The 15,084-nt window shown below is 36.2% G+C and overlaps 1 long non-coding RNA gene and 1 pseudogene across 2 annotated transcripts in view; both read right to left on the bottom strand.

Annotated features, from left to right (window-relative positions):
• Positions 1-15,084, bottom strand: part of LOC150001648 (uncharacterized) — a 97,591-nt gene that overhangs the window by 1,875 nt on the left and 80,632 nt on the right. The gene's annotated exons all lie outside the window — the stretch shown is intronic.
• LOC150001649 (cationic amino acid transporter 3 pseudogene) lies at positions 6,425-8,264 on the bottom strand (annotated as a pseudogene).

Raw genomic sequence — 15,084 nt, 5'->3', positions numbered from 1 at the left:
CAAGAAAATTATTTGCTACAAATAAAGATATACAATAGTAATATTCTGGCCCTGTAGCTTGACATATTTTATTATATAATTACTACTTTATTCAAGCTGGGGACTCATAGCCTTAAACCTTAAAAGCATATACTATATTGAATGTTGGCAGGAAAAAATGAAATTGCATACAATAACAATTACATGGCTAAGAGTTAAGGAACTAATTAGAGTTGAGGTTTATCCTTTGTAAAAATATAACTGTGTAGATCTGCTATCTATGCATCATGGTGAAACATTTATTATCTCTTCCATAGCTAAAGAAGTTGAGGTTATGTACATACCCAAATAACCTTTCTTTAGGATGAAAATATCATTTGTAATTTATGAGATTTATAAGACCTGGGAACACAGTGAAATAAAGTAATACATGTGAAAAAGCTTCATTAACTGCCAAACCCTATACAGACAGTCGTTATTTTTATTACTCCAGGAAAGTTAAGTGACAAAATTTTAGTGACTATTTAATCTACCTCATTATATTTTATACAGGAGAAAACATTTTAAAAGGCTCAGAATCCTTGTGATTTCTTTATTTATAATTTTGTAGTCATTGCATTGAAGTGTTAACTCCAATGCCCAGCTTGTCATATTCTGACTCATGCTTTTCCCTTTGCCCATACCAGGTTTTAAATAGGCTTTCTATACATTATTAAGAAGGTGACAATTTAAAACATGAAGAAAGTAAGAAAATATATCCATGGTGTTATAGTTTAAAGTACAAAGGTGAAAAATTATTTTCATGATGCTATTAAGGTGCCATTGTAGTAGGAAAAGTATACATAGTTCCTAACAAATGCCATGTTATGCGAATCCGTGTTATATGAAACAAAGAACTAGTACAAAAAGGAGGGTTTGGTTCCAAAAATTTAAAAATCATACTATTAAATTTTTATAACTAAGAGAAATATCTTTATTAAAGCAATTTTCATCAAAAGTATTACATATAAATAGGAATAAAATAATGTTTTCTCCATCACCACTATTAAGCTCCATTAACAAAATGAGTTTTCTTTTTGAAAAGATATCCGCATCCTCTGAACTTTCTTCAGTATTATCTTTATTTCTATGCTCTACTTTCTGCAAAAAAATCTGTTATTTTAGACTGCTTGCTTTTAGCTGAGAGATCTTTATAAATTTCATTGTATAGTGTTAAGCACTTTTGAAGTTCCCTCTTAAACTTTGTGCTGCTTTCAATGCAAGGATCTTCATTTAAGAAATATGACTCCAAATGTTCAGCTAAGTCTAGGCCTTTCTTTATGCTTTTTAGAGTTAACTATTTAACTTCTTCATTTTCATCAGTGCTATCATCCCCTGAGTTATCGCTGCACATTCCAGATGTTATTTCCACCAAAACTGCTTCATCAGTTTTTTGTTCTACCAGCAATTCTTAAATATCTTCTACAGTTATATTGTGTTAGAGCAAAACTGTGTTATAGAAGTACCATGTTATATTGGGGATACCTGTACTAATTTTTTAAAAATTGAGGATGTAAAGCAGAGCTGAGAAAAAAAGTATCACTATTTCTCTCTGCACAAATCAGGAGAGAGTGTTCATATTCTAGAAAAAGAGTCTCAGTTTTTAAGCAAATAAATTCCAGGAATGGAGAAAACAATTTATTGGATTGTGTTATCATGATGACAACACATGCAACACTTTGTTCTAAGTCTGTTTTTATCACCCATTTTCTTTTATCTTAAACTCTGAATTATTATTAATAACATGCTCCATAGAAAAAAGATGCCCTAGCAGATATGGATTCTGGTACTTAGCCAGGTATAAAATTGGAAATGAAGAGAGAACAGTCTATATAAATCATTCTATCAAAGGTGATCTTAATAATAAGTCATAAGCATTTTACGGGACAGATCACCTTAAGGTAAATGAGCCTGAACCCAAAGGGATGAAATTCTAGACTTCATATGACCACAAGAAATAGCTATCTAAACCTATGTTTACATTTCATGTATTTCATAAGTTTCTTATTTAAAAGCTTAATAAATATTAGGCAAGTATCTGAATTATAGTAGTATATCCTTTATCAACAAAAGTTTATACTTGTAAATTAGATAACTTAATGTGTTTAATCTCCATTATGAAATTTTTCAGTACATTAAAGTTATCACTCAAGTTTTAAAAATATATACCTGTTTGAAACACATCTCTTATATCTACTATTTTAAAATTCATTTGATTTACCCTGTAAATTATGGAAGAAGTCTTCCTTTCTTATGGTTAGAAATTCCAAAGCCTAGAAAATATATTACAACTTATGATGACCTATTTAGTTGCTCAAGGCACATGTATACCAGAGAGGTAGGAATTTTGGAATGTAAACACTAAATAGGTAGATTTATTAATAGATTGAAGTAAAGTATTACTAAACATACACGTTTAAATATGACCCCCAAATAATCATTGTACTATTAAAATCTGTAAAGAACTTTAAAATTTATTACAATAGGCAGTATTATTAAGTCTTTCTGGAAAAAGTCCAGCCATTGTTAATATAATGAGAATGGTTTGTGTGACATTGATGTAACCTGGCAGCCAAGGAGAGTGGACTGGAATGCACATGCATGAACAATGAGGACTTTACTGTACTAGTCAGTGGGGATGGTAGACGCCATTGAGTGAGCGCGTGTACTGTGTGGCCATTGTATTCAAAATGACTGAGCAAGTAGAGCAACAAACCTGTATTGAATTTTGTGTTAAGCTTGAACATCCTTCTGAGGAAACTATTTGGATCATTCAGAAGGCCACAGCTATGGGCAACTGATGATTGGCAGCTTCATCATGACAATGCGCCTGCTCATGCATCACATCTTGTGCATAGTTTTTTGGTGAAACATCAAATTACCCAGGTGACTCAGCTCCCCTACAGCCCACATTTGGCACCATGTGACTTCTGGCTTTTCCCAAAACTAAAATCACTTTTGAAATGAAAAAGATCTCAAATAATCAGTGAGATTCAGGAAAATATGACAGGGCAACTGATAGTGATTGGAACTGTGTGAGGTCCCAGGGTGCTCACTTTGAAGGGGACTGAGGCGTCATTGTCCTATGTACCATGTTTCTTGTATCTTCGATCTTCTTCAATAAATGTCTTTATTTTTCATAATACATGGCTGGATACCTTCCAGACAGACCTTGTATATGCTTTAAACTATGAACCTATGACTGTGCCTACACATTAAAAAAAAAAAAAAAAAAAAAAAAAAAAGCCAAATACTGTGTTTTTAAATAGGTGTTTCTATTTTTCTATATTAATACATGTGGTCATAAAATGCTATCAGTAATTCTAACATAATTCTAATATACTTAATAATGACCAAAAAGTTAGGTTAGAGTAAGTTAGATACGTATACTTTCATGTTATCTTCTGTACAGAGTGGCTTGCTAAGTTATGGCTCATTGACAGTGCCAGAAAATTAATATATGGAATGAAGAGCTTTTCTTTCTAAAGCAGATATGCTTTTTGGTTGCTATTACCATTGCATCATTATTCCTGTATGGAATCTCAGCTAAGGTGCTAATATTCTTTTACTGTGTTTTCAGAGACTTAGTACTAATCTATATAGTTTATATGCCACATTCTTTTAAATAGCTCTACAAACATTGAAAAGTATAGTCATGTTTCATTAATTAAGCTGAGAATTATAGAAACTTACTTGTTTTTCAGCATTCTGAGTACCAGTGTGTCAGGGATGGGGCCTGGAGGAAACTATTTTTTAAGATAAAAGCTTAAAGGAATTCTTTAGATATCCATTAAGGAGTACACAGATTTGTGTGTGTTGGTGGGAGCACTTATAAATTTGGTTTTGCCTTGTACTTATTGTAAAATACTTGCACAAAAATATAAAAAGCATGGCTTGATGTTTAATGTCTGTGCTTTATTTTTGCTGACACCAGAAAAAGCTCATATTCTGTGTTATGTCACTGTACATACTGTAAACAAGACTTCATTAATATTGTTTTTTTATAAGTTTTTGTTTCAATGAGTCTAGATTTAAAAAAATACATTCACAAACTACCTTACATTTAAATACAATTTCTTTTTATTTCTTAACTTACTTCAAATCCTACAATTTAAAAAATTATTAGAAACAACTTTCATGTTTTTAATGAAACCTTTTCTTGATTCACTTTGATATTTTGATAATGCACAAAGATCAAGATGGCAATTCTGCTTTGGGAAAGAGCAATAATTGAAATAGTTTTTAAAAACTAAAAGTTCTCTACTCATTCAAAAATTACAGAGAATAATTGAAAAAGACAAACATTTGAGTATTTATGATGCATTATTGCCATTTCAAAAAAAATTGTTAATACAAACTATTCTTTTAGGGAATGTCACTATGGATTGCGGTGGAAGCAGAGAGTGAAGATTTATGAACTGTTTCAAGATCAGCCTCTTTGCAGGCTGGCACCCAGAGGCCTCTTCTGCACCACATGCCAACATCAAAAGGAGCAGAGGTGAGAACTGCTGCCAGTGATTTCATAAATCTTGTAAAAAAATTGATGTCAAGGAAAACTCTTCTTACGTCTTTTCAAAAAACATAAAAACTTCTAATTAAGGGAGGCCTCTAACAGTTCTCACTTTTAATTGAAAACAAAAAATAGAATAGGAAGCTTAAAACACTGATCTATGTTTGGTGTATCTCAAATATTTTTCAAAAAGAAATGAATTGTGGTATAAATAAAAATAAATGTAGGTTACATGACTGGGAAACTCCAAAATCACCTCTGATAAAGAGGAAATTACTTTATATTTAGGTCCTAGTTTAAAGTAATGTTTGGGAATTATACATTAGCCTGCAATGATATTAACTGATATATTTTATGCTTGCAAAAGATGGATGTCACTATTAAAACAATTATTTTAAAGATCCTTTCTAAAGCCATATATTAAGTAGCATATTATGGAGGTAGAAATATTTACCAACAGGAAAAATGTTAAAAACAAAAACAAGAACAGAACTATGCTGTTATATAAATTAGCAATTGACCGGTATAAAGTTTCCAATGATAGCATCATATGCTGATTCAAAAGTACTGAATCTCATTAATTAGGCAATTAGAAATAAAGACAACAGGTTGTTAAAAATTGTTAGATGAGTCCAAAGATTATTCTACTCATTACAAAGGTACCAGTGTCTAGTTATGTGTCAAGACATCTAAGATCTAGTCTCTTACCAACTTTGAAGATTATAATACAGTATATAAGAGAGTATAATCACAATGCTGTGCATCAGATTTCCAAAACTTATTGATGTTAAAACTGCAAGTTTGTACCATTTGACCATCTCCCCAGTTTCCTCACTTCCCAGCCCCTAGCCCCTGGTAATCACCATTCTACTCCCATTTCTTCACATTTTTTTTTTTTTAAGATTTCACATATAAATGAGATCATACAATATTTGTCTTCTTCTGTCTGACTTACATCATTTAGGATAATGCCCTCGAAGATCATCCTTGTTGTCATATATGACAGAATTTCCTTCCTTTTAAAAAATGGCTGACTAATATTCTGTTTGGATATATACACCACATCTTTTTTATCTTTGTCCCTCCATTGATGGACAATTAGGTTGTCCATATCTTGGTTAGTGTTAATGCTAAAATGAACATGAAAATACAGGTATCTTTTCCATATCCTGTTTTTGTTTCCTTTGGATATATACCCGTAAGTAGGACTGCTGGATCACATGCTATGCCCATTCCACACACCAGACCACTTAAATCTGAGTCCGTGGTTGTAGGGCCCAAGTGTACCTCCTAAAGGTCAATGTATAGACAAGTTTTAGGGGTTTACTTGAGAACTGACTCAGTTTGTGCCTTCAACTACTGATTTTGCTTCCTTGTGCTTTTGGCTTTCCCTTTTTTGCAGAAACTGTTCCAAATAAATAAGAAACAAACAGCAACAAATAAATAGATGTCTTTTATTTGCGAAGGTAATGATACTATTTTATATGACTTTATTTTACCCAAATTTCAGGCTTGTTCAAATATCTGCTCTTTGGGGAAGTGTTTACAGATACTTAGGTTTGTTTGCATGCTCCACGGTGTGCTCATGTGCTCCGAGCTCTCCCTTATGTGAGGTACTATGTGCACTGTGGAGGAATTGTCTGTGTGCTTTTCTATTCCCTCCACTCGAGCACCATTTTTTTTTTTTCTAGATTCCTTTAATTTTTTAAAAGCCAGTGAGCAGCTACAGATGCAATTAAAAAGTAGACAAGTTACAAAAAGGAGACGAGAAACAGCAAAGACACACCCTTCATTCTACAAAGCAGAGTCTACTAGTGTTCCCCCACTGACACCCCATTGAAAGCCTAGCTCCCCATGTGCTCAGGAGTTCTCTCCATTCCTGTGTGGGGATGGCATTCAGGCATTGCTGAGATCAAAGTTTACTGTTCGGGTCCTAGACTTGAGTGGCGGTTCATCACTCTTAGCCTGTTTCAGGTTGTGCTGCATTCCATAGCCGAAGTAGATAGCAAAGCCAACCACCATCCAGACTCCAAATCTGGCCCAGGTGCCAGCTGTCATCTGCATCATAAGGTAAACGTTCACAAAGATGCTCCTAAGTGGGAGGAGAGGCAAAGCAGGTACCTCGAAGTTAAGGGGAGTGGAGCTCTGTGACTGCATCCAGATGACCCCAGTGGCCCCAGTAATGAGTGTGAGGAGCAGCACAACCGCTGCAATCCACACTGGATCTCCAGAAAACAGTGGAGCCGACCACTGCGCCAGCATCAGGCAAAGGACACTCAGAAGCAGAGCAAGCAGTGAGGAACAAACATAGACAACTCGGCCAGAGAGTGGAGTGGGGGCGGAGTTGCGTGGACCCAACCAGTGCCTGTAAGTCAGCTTTTCTGTTTCTTGTGTCCCCTCCTGCAACTCCAGTTCATCTTCCTCAATCCTTGGCTCCTGGCCAGGCTGATGCCTGAGAATGAGAACACCAATCGACACCAGGGAGTAAGCCAGAAGGGTCCCAATCGACATGAGGTCCACGAGATCGGCGAGTTTAAGGAGGAATGCCATCAATGCTGCAATAATGCCAGAGACCACAGTGGCTACGACCGGGGTGTGTGTGCCGCTGTGGATCCTGGCAAGGAAACGGAACCGGAGGCCATCCTCTGCCATTGCGCAGATCACCCGAGGCATGGGAAACATCGAGCCCAAGAGGCTGGTAGAAAGAGCACAGAGGGATCCAATAGCCACAGCATAGCAGGGAGGGGCCAATCAAACATGGAGAAATACCTCAGGCAAGGGACTCTTGGTTGAAGCTGATAGTAAGGCATCATTAGTGTAAGAGCCGAAGAAACGCCAAAATACGCCAAGAAGCAGAGGGACCGTGAGATCACAATGCCCAGCAGGATGGAACGCTGAGGATTCTGGGCCTCTTCCCCAGTGGTAGCAATACAGTGGAAACCAACAAATGCACAGAAACAGGTATCTGCTCCACGGAGAATCCCCTCGAAGACGAAAGGCGCAAATCCTCCAGAGCCCAGAGGGCCCAAGCTGTGGGTATTATTGTATGTATCCACGGCCAGTGTGTAGTCCTCTTGTGTGAGCTTCCAGTTGTGTGGGTTCCCCTTAACGAAGCCAGAGACGATGACAAAACCTAGGACTAAAAAGTTCATCACTGTAAACACTTTGGTAACGAAGGCCAACTCGCTAGCCCCCAGAGCCAGCAATCCAGTGAGCAACAACACAAGGCCCAATGCAAAGAAGTCTGGATATTCTGTGAGGACATGGGAAATTTCAGCGAGACGCTCCCCTGCAGGCTGTCAGAAATGTGCTTCCCAACCAGGTTGTCAAAAGCTGAGCTCCAGGCCCGGACTACGCTGGCTGTACCGAAGACATAGGAAAGGATGAGGTTCCAGCCAGCGGTGAAAGCCCAGAGTTCACCCACAGTAACATAGGTGCAGAGATATGCAGAACCAGACCCGGGAACCCAGGCACCAATCTCTGCGTAGCACAGCAAAGCCAGCACAGAAGATAAAACGGCCACCAAAAAGCAGATCACAATGGATGGTCCTGCTTTATCTTTGGCCACTTCGCCAGCCAGTACATACACGCTTGTACCCAATGTACTGCCCACACCCAGGGCCACTAATTCCACGGTGCTCAGCCATCTGGAAAGGTGAGTCTCAGCCATGCCTGGCTCCGGTGTACTTTTGCGGGCCAGTTTAAGACCAAATCTGCGAAGTTTCTGCAATGGCATTTAGCTGGGATTGAAGAGGATGCTAGATGAGGGAGCGGTTACTCTGGAGTCGGTTTCAGCGAGACTGAGTTAAATTTGGAGGTGCCCAGTTTGCTTTCTCAGGCTTCAAAGCCGCTGCTTCCACTCAAACAACACTTCAAAGAAATGTGTCTTAGTTGTTATATCATGAAGCACATAATAGATACCAAAAAATATTTCTCTGAAGTAATATGAATAATCCAGTTTAGGAAGTGGTATTATTTTATTTTTATCTTTTTGTAAAAGCAATGTATCCCTCATTGCAGAGATCGTGTCTATTAATATAATGATACTGAATTTATTTATTTGATTTTTTTATTTTAAAATAACACAATTTCGCTCTATTATCTCCTCATACTGGGAACCTGAAAGCGCTCTCCTCCCTGGGGTGATCACTTATAACATGTACTGAAGCACTATCAGTTAAATATGACCAAGTGTGTCTGCATGTGTCCTTTGACCAAAATCATGGTCAAGGAATTTTTTTCCAATTTCTTATTGTGGAAAAATACACATAACATAAAATTCATTTTAACCAGTTTTAAATGTAAGTTCAGTGGTATTAGGTACACTTATATTGTTGTGTAACCATTACCACTGTCCATCTCAAGAACCCTTTTCATCTTTCAAAACTGGAACTCTACCTGTAAACAAACAATTCCTTATTATCCTCTCTCCCTAGCCTCTGGCAACCACTATTCCACTTAAAAAGAAAAGAAAAGAAAAGAAACTCCTCTTTTTGCCCATACCAATGGAATATCTTTCAGCCTTTAAAAAAATAAAATTTAAAATTTGGTTTTTATTTTTCTTATATTATCTACACAAAGTTTTAGGGGCTACACAATTTTAGAAAGATTCTTACCAAAAGTCAGTTTTTCCTGCCCAGTACTATTTTATCCACCCAGTGGCAGTCACTTCTAACTATTTCCTATTTCTTTGTATCTTATCATTTCTATCATTTAATCAGATAATAAGACTCATTATTTTTCAATGTTAAGCACCTTTACTAAACCCTTGCATCCAAGACACATACTCAATACATATACCCACTGCAAATACATGCATATAGTGAATTCATCCTCCAAAAGAGTTATAGCATACTTTTGGATAGATCAGCATTTACATTATATGATAATAAATGTTTTTCTTTGATGAGTTATTGTTTTTTCTAATTATTTTTTCTCTTTGTATTTTTTTATTTCAGTCTCTATTTTATGGTAGGTAATTTTCTAAAATGTTTAATGATCTTTGACTGCCTACTGATAGTTGGACTTCAGAATACCAACTGGAAGTTTTATGTGCATGGACAGACTTGTCAAATATGGCTTCATGGTAGAATGGTACAATCGAGTCTTTTTGAAGAAACCACCAATATTAGTAAATAATGTTTTAGGTTTCCTGGAGAATACTTTTTATATCACTCGCTTAGAGTGCGTAAGCCTAGTTTGCAAAGCTCTAGGATCCAAGGGATGGACACAGCTGGGAGAGTAATCAACATGGGAGACCTTTTCAAACTCATTAATCATCAGAAAAAAGCAAATTAAAATTACAATGTGATACAACCATATATATCAGATAATAGCATGTACTGGTGAAATAAGGAGCAATTAAAACTCTTAAGTAGTACTGATGGAAGTATAAATTCATACAACCACATTTGAGAATGGTTTAGCAATATCTACTAAAGCTGAATGTATGCATGTCATGATTCAGCAATTCTGCCTCTTAGTATGTATTCAACACAAATGTGTATATACATTCATATATATTTCAAATAAAATTAAATGTGGATGATTCTTACAAATATAATGTTGAGAAAAAGAAGCTAGAACAAGGAAATATATATAGTAATTGCATTTCTGCAAAGTACAATAACAAGCAAAACTAGTTTATGTTGTTAGAAGTCAGGGTAATAGGAGCTGGTTGAGAGCACAAGGTAGGGCTTCTGGGACACTAGTAATGTTCTGATTTTTTTTTTTCAGTGTTATTTACTTAGCTATTTTCAGTAACAAAAAGAAGTTCTCATGCTCCTAAGCAACAACTGATTTTTCTATAGCTGTGGTAACAAGTAGCCACCAGAAATGATTTATACTTCTTTAAATGATCAAAAACTTGCCTCAGTGACAGCCTCTTGTTTCCAAAAGTCAGTTTTTCAGGAATAAATTTTCTGCAGTAAGCTCACCTCAGACAACTAATCAATAAAAAATCTCGCCTGGGTGAATACTACAGATAATGTTAACTCACTCAACCTCTAAAAGGTGTCAACCAGTATTTCACACTTCCCAAAAAAGTTTATGTAAGATCAGTGGCCTGTTCTGCTCAGAGACACTGTGCCTGGCAAGTGTAACTCTCCTTCATAAAAATAAGCAATGAGTTCAACCTCTTTTATTTTAGATATTGAGTGGTAGTCTTGTCATTCTTTGATTATAGATTATGAACATTTATTTGATCACATACTTAGGATAAGTCGTCGGCAGCCGTCCGTCTCGAGAGACGATGGTGTAGCTTCTTAAGAGTCTATCTGCACCGCCGAGAATGGCTGTGCAGTCCAACTCGAGAGTGACACGGTATCTGTCTCCTCCCGTGTTGAATCGACATCTTGCGATGACGCTGGAGTGTCCTCTCCAGTGAAGCTGAAGCTACGGAGCCTGGGCAGGGTGATATGGAGGGTCTGCTGTTGCCCATGCAGCAGACCCCCCCTCTCTTCGCAGCTGAAGGATCCAAGGGAAAGACGGAGTCAATACAGCTTGGCTTCAGGTGCGCCGCAGGAGTTGCCGGTGTTGACTACAACGTCAAACCGCCTTAGGGACTCCGGCTCTGGATTTTCTGTCGGGGTTTACTCCCTTAGCCTTTCCCCTCAAGAGGTATGCCGCAAGGCAGCGGAGGTTTTTTGGAGTCAGAGTTTTCCTTCTCTGATGTGCCCTGACTGGAAGATCGAACCAGCGACACTTAGCTCGCAGGCCGACGCTCAATCCACTGAGCCAAACCAGCCAGGGTTAATTCATAAGGTACATAAATGAATTAGTATATTATAAACCTGAAACTAATGATATATGTCAACTAGTTTTAAAATTTGAAAATAATGAAATAAAAACTAAACTTAAAAAGAAGCATTATTTGAGTAGAAATTTAGATTCTAACTCAAACAAAACTATATAAAAACAAAAACTAAAAGATAAACAAAAGTGTTTATCTTAGGATAAGTACACTTCTCTTTATATATAAAGATAACCAACAAGAAAGAATGGAACCAGACTTACTCTACACCTTAAATAAACAAAAATACAGACAATATATATAAATTGCTGGGTTTCAAGACATTGTACATTAGTCAGTGAAGGACAGAGAACCCCGAGAGAAGGTAAACAAATCAACCCCTAAGGTTGTCTTAGCTTAGTGCTGTGAGGGAGTATCCAGGCCATGGCAAAAGGGGGAAGAACCCAACTGGAGTCTGATGGACTCTGACTTGAGGAGACAAAGCTAGGAATCTGCATTTCTTCAAAGTACCCAGAAAATTCTGATGTATATCATTCAGGAACCACAGTTTCAGCTGTTCTATAAATGGCTATGTTGCATTCAGGCTTTTTCCAGTAATTGGTGGACTAATTATAGCTTGTTCTTCTTGGAGAGTCATTTTAGTTTCTTCTATAAAAATGGGAATAATAATAGCAATTACCTCATGAAGTTACTTAATAGTAAACTAATTAAGAGATATAAAACTGACAGACTATAGCCTAGCTAATAAAATTTTGTCAGTGCAATCTATTATTAGCAGTCTATAATCAGGTTGCAATCAGGGGTTGGCATAGCTTTCATGCCTGAGGAGAATCCAGGGTTAGCCATAGGGCATTCGATTGCTGTTTAAGCTCCGCATAATATGCTGTGAGAGACTTTGAGATTATCTGGTAGACATCAGGGGATACAGATTTAGATCTGGGAAATTTTCCCTTTAGTAGTGATACAACATAGAGACTTGCAAATGTGCTCATTACAAACTCAGATCATCTATAATATACTCTTGAAATTCTTAATGGAAATTATATAAGTATTGACATACTGCATATGTCTTTTCTATGATGACATCTAAAATATTTGTTTAATTTTTAAGTGTAAAATACCCTCAATACTCTGACACTATTTATAAGACAAATTACTTGCCATTGTTTGGAAGAAAACCTTTTTAAAATAATGACAATATAGGCAGTTCTTTTGCAGCCTTCTTTTGTAATGACAAAAGGATTGACCAAAATTTTGTGAAAATAACTTAGCTGCATTATACAACCATACTGACATATGCTTCTGTCTAGAAACCTTGGACCATTTTGAACTTCCTCTAAAACCTTACTGAATGGATTAGTTGGCAGAAAGAAGCCAAATGTCATGGGCATCTAAAATGAATTACAAAGGTTTTACTAGTTGCTTTAATTACTTTAACACAATTTCGAACTGTTACATGGGATTGAATGCTTTAGACACTTGAAATTTTTACAATGGGATTTCCCAGAAATCCTGGAATTAATCTAACAAAAAGAATCAAGCATGAAGCCAAGATAGATTTAATGTTCTACTTTCCCCAAGAGACAGCCAGATGGCTGTGTAAATCTTTAACCTGAAAGTGCTACCACTTCTAAACAGTTTATGTATGTTTTCAATTTCAGGCTGGATGTCAGTTCCTAGACTCAGCATAAGAGATTCTGTTTAATAATTATATTCACATGCAACCTTCAGCTCAATTTACAGGTTTGTCTAAAGTTTGCTTAAAGCTCTCTTGAAATTATTTTTGGCCCTTGCTGGTATAGCTCAGTTTGTTGAACCACTATCCTATAACTGAAAAGTTGTGGGTTTGAGTCCCGGCCAGGCATATACTTGAGTTGCAGGTTCCATTCCTGGTCCTGGTGCAGTCATGTGCATGTAGGATTCCCAGTCCAGCTGCCCATCCCTGGTTCAGGTGCATATGGGAGACAACCAACTGATGCTTCTCTCTCACATTGTTGTTTCTTTCTCTCCCTTCTTCTCTCTCTAAAAGCAATGGGGAAAAAAATGTCCTCAAGTGAGGATTAAAAATAAAAGAAATTATTTTTTGTCAAAGTCAAAGAATTTTGAAGAGAATAGTACAATAGTATTATGATGGTTTTGCTCACTGATTCCAAATTTTCTTGAATGTCCCTTGATTTTTTTATTAGGTTGATATTGTCTATTGATTATTGGTGGAAAACTTTGGATCCTGTGGATAGTACATTATACCAAATTTGATTCAATGTTAGCAGAAATTTACTTATAGTGAATAACCTTGAAGTTGAAAATGCTTGGGTTTATGATTTTCTAAAACCAAATCTGTGAAAAGTCCAAGTTATTTCCCAAGTCCCTTTAACTTGGTGGGACTCAATCCTTAAACTCTGTCTCTCTTGTGGATTTTATTAAATCTTTTTGAAACATTATTAAAATATCCATACTGCCCAGAGCAATGTCCAGAGCAACTCAACATAATTCCTATCACAATACCAATGGTGTATTTCACAGAACTAGAACAAATATTTCAAAAATTTATATGAAACCACAAGAGACTCCGAATAGCCTCAGCAATCTTGGGAAAGATGAAGAAATTAGAGGAATCATACCAGCTGATATCAAACTATACTACAAAGCCATAGTAATCAAAACAGCATGGTGCTGGCATAAAACAGACATACAGAACAATGAAACAGAATAGAGAGCCCAGAAATAAATCTACACCTTTATGATCAATTAATATTCAACAAAGGAAGCAAGAATATACAGTGAGGTAGAGATAGTCTGCTCAATAAGTGTTGCTAGGAAAATTGGACACATATGTGCAAAAACATTGAAGTTAGTCCACCTTCATACACCATACACAAGAATAAAATCAAAATGGATTAAAGACCTATATGTAAGACTTAAACCCATAAAAATTCTAGAAGAAAATATAGGCAGTGAAATCCTGGACATTTCTCAGAGCAATATTTTTTTATGATATATCTCCTTGGGAAAGGGAAACAAAAGAAAATAATAATGGGACTACATCAAACTAAAAAGGTTTTGCACGGCAAAGGAAACCATCTACTGTTTTCAACAGTGGCTGCACCAATCTGCATTCCCACCAACAATGCATAATGGTTGCCTTTTCTCTGCATCTACACTGACCCTTGTCATTTGTTGATTTATTGATGATAATCATTCTGACAGGTCTAAGGTGATATCTCATTGTGGCTTTACTTGAAATTCTTTGATGGTTAGTGACATTGAGCATCTTTTCTTGTGTGTATTGGCCATCAATATGTCCTCTTTGGGGAAGTGTCAATTTAGGACCTTTGCTCATTTTTTCACTGAATTGCTTGTTACTTTTTGGTGTTGAGGTGTATAAGATCTTCATCAATTTTGGATATTAACTCTTTATCAGGTGTATCATTGCCAAATATGTTCACCCATTCAATGGGTTGTCTTTTCATTTTGTTTATGGTTTCCTTTTTTGTGCAAAACTTTTTAATTTGATGTAGTCCCATTTTCTGCCTATGTCTTTCTGATCAATCAATATTTCACAAAGGAAGCAAGACCACATAATGAACTAAAAACAGTCTATTTGCTAAATGGTTGGAAAAATTGGACTGGCATGTGCCAAAAAAAAAGAAAGAAACTACACCACCTTCTCACATTATACACAAGGATAAACTCAAAATGGATTAAAGACTTAAATATTAGATTTAAAAACCATAAAAATCCTACAACAAAAAGCAGGTAGTAAAATCTCAGATATTTCTTGTAGCAGTGATTTTTTTCTGATATA

The sequence above is a fragment of the Furipterus horrens genome, unplaced genomic scaffold (genome assembly GCF_987537825.1).
Source record: "Furipterus horrens unplaced genomic scaffold, mFurHor1.1.pri manual_scaffold_9, whole genome shotgun sequence".
Lineage (NCBI taxonomy): Eukaryota > Metazoa > Chordata > Mammalia > Chiroptera > Furipteridae > Furipterus > Furipterus horrens.
This window is presented reverse-complemented; position numbering and strand designations above follow the sequence as displayed.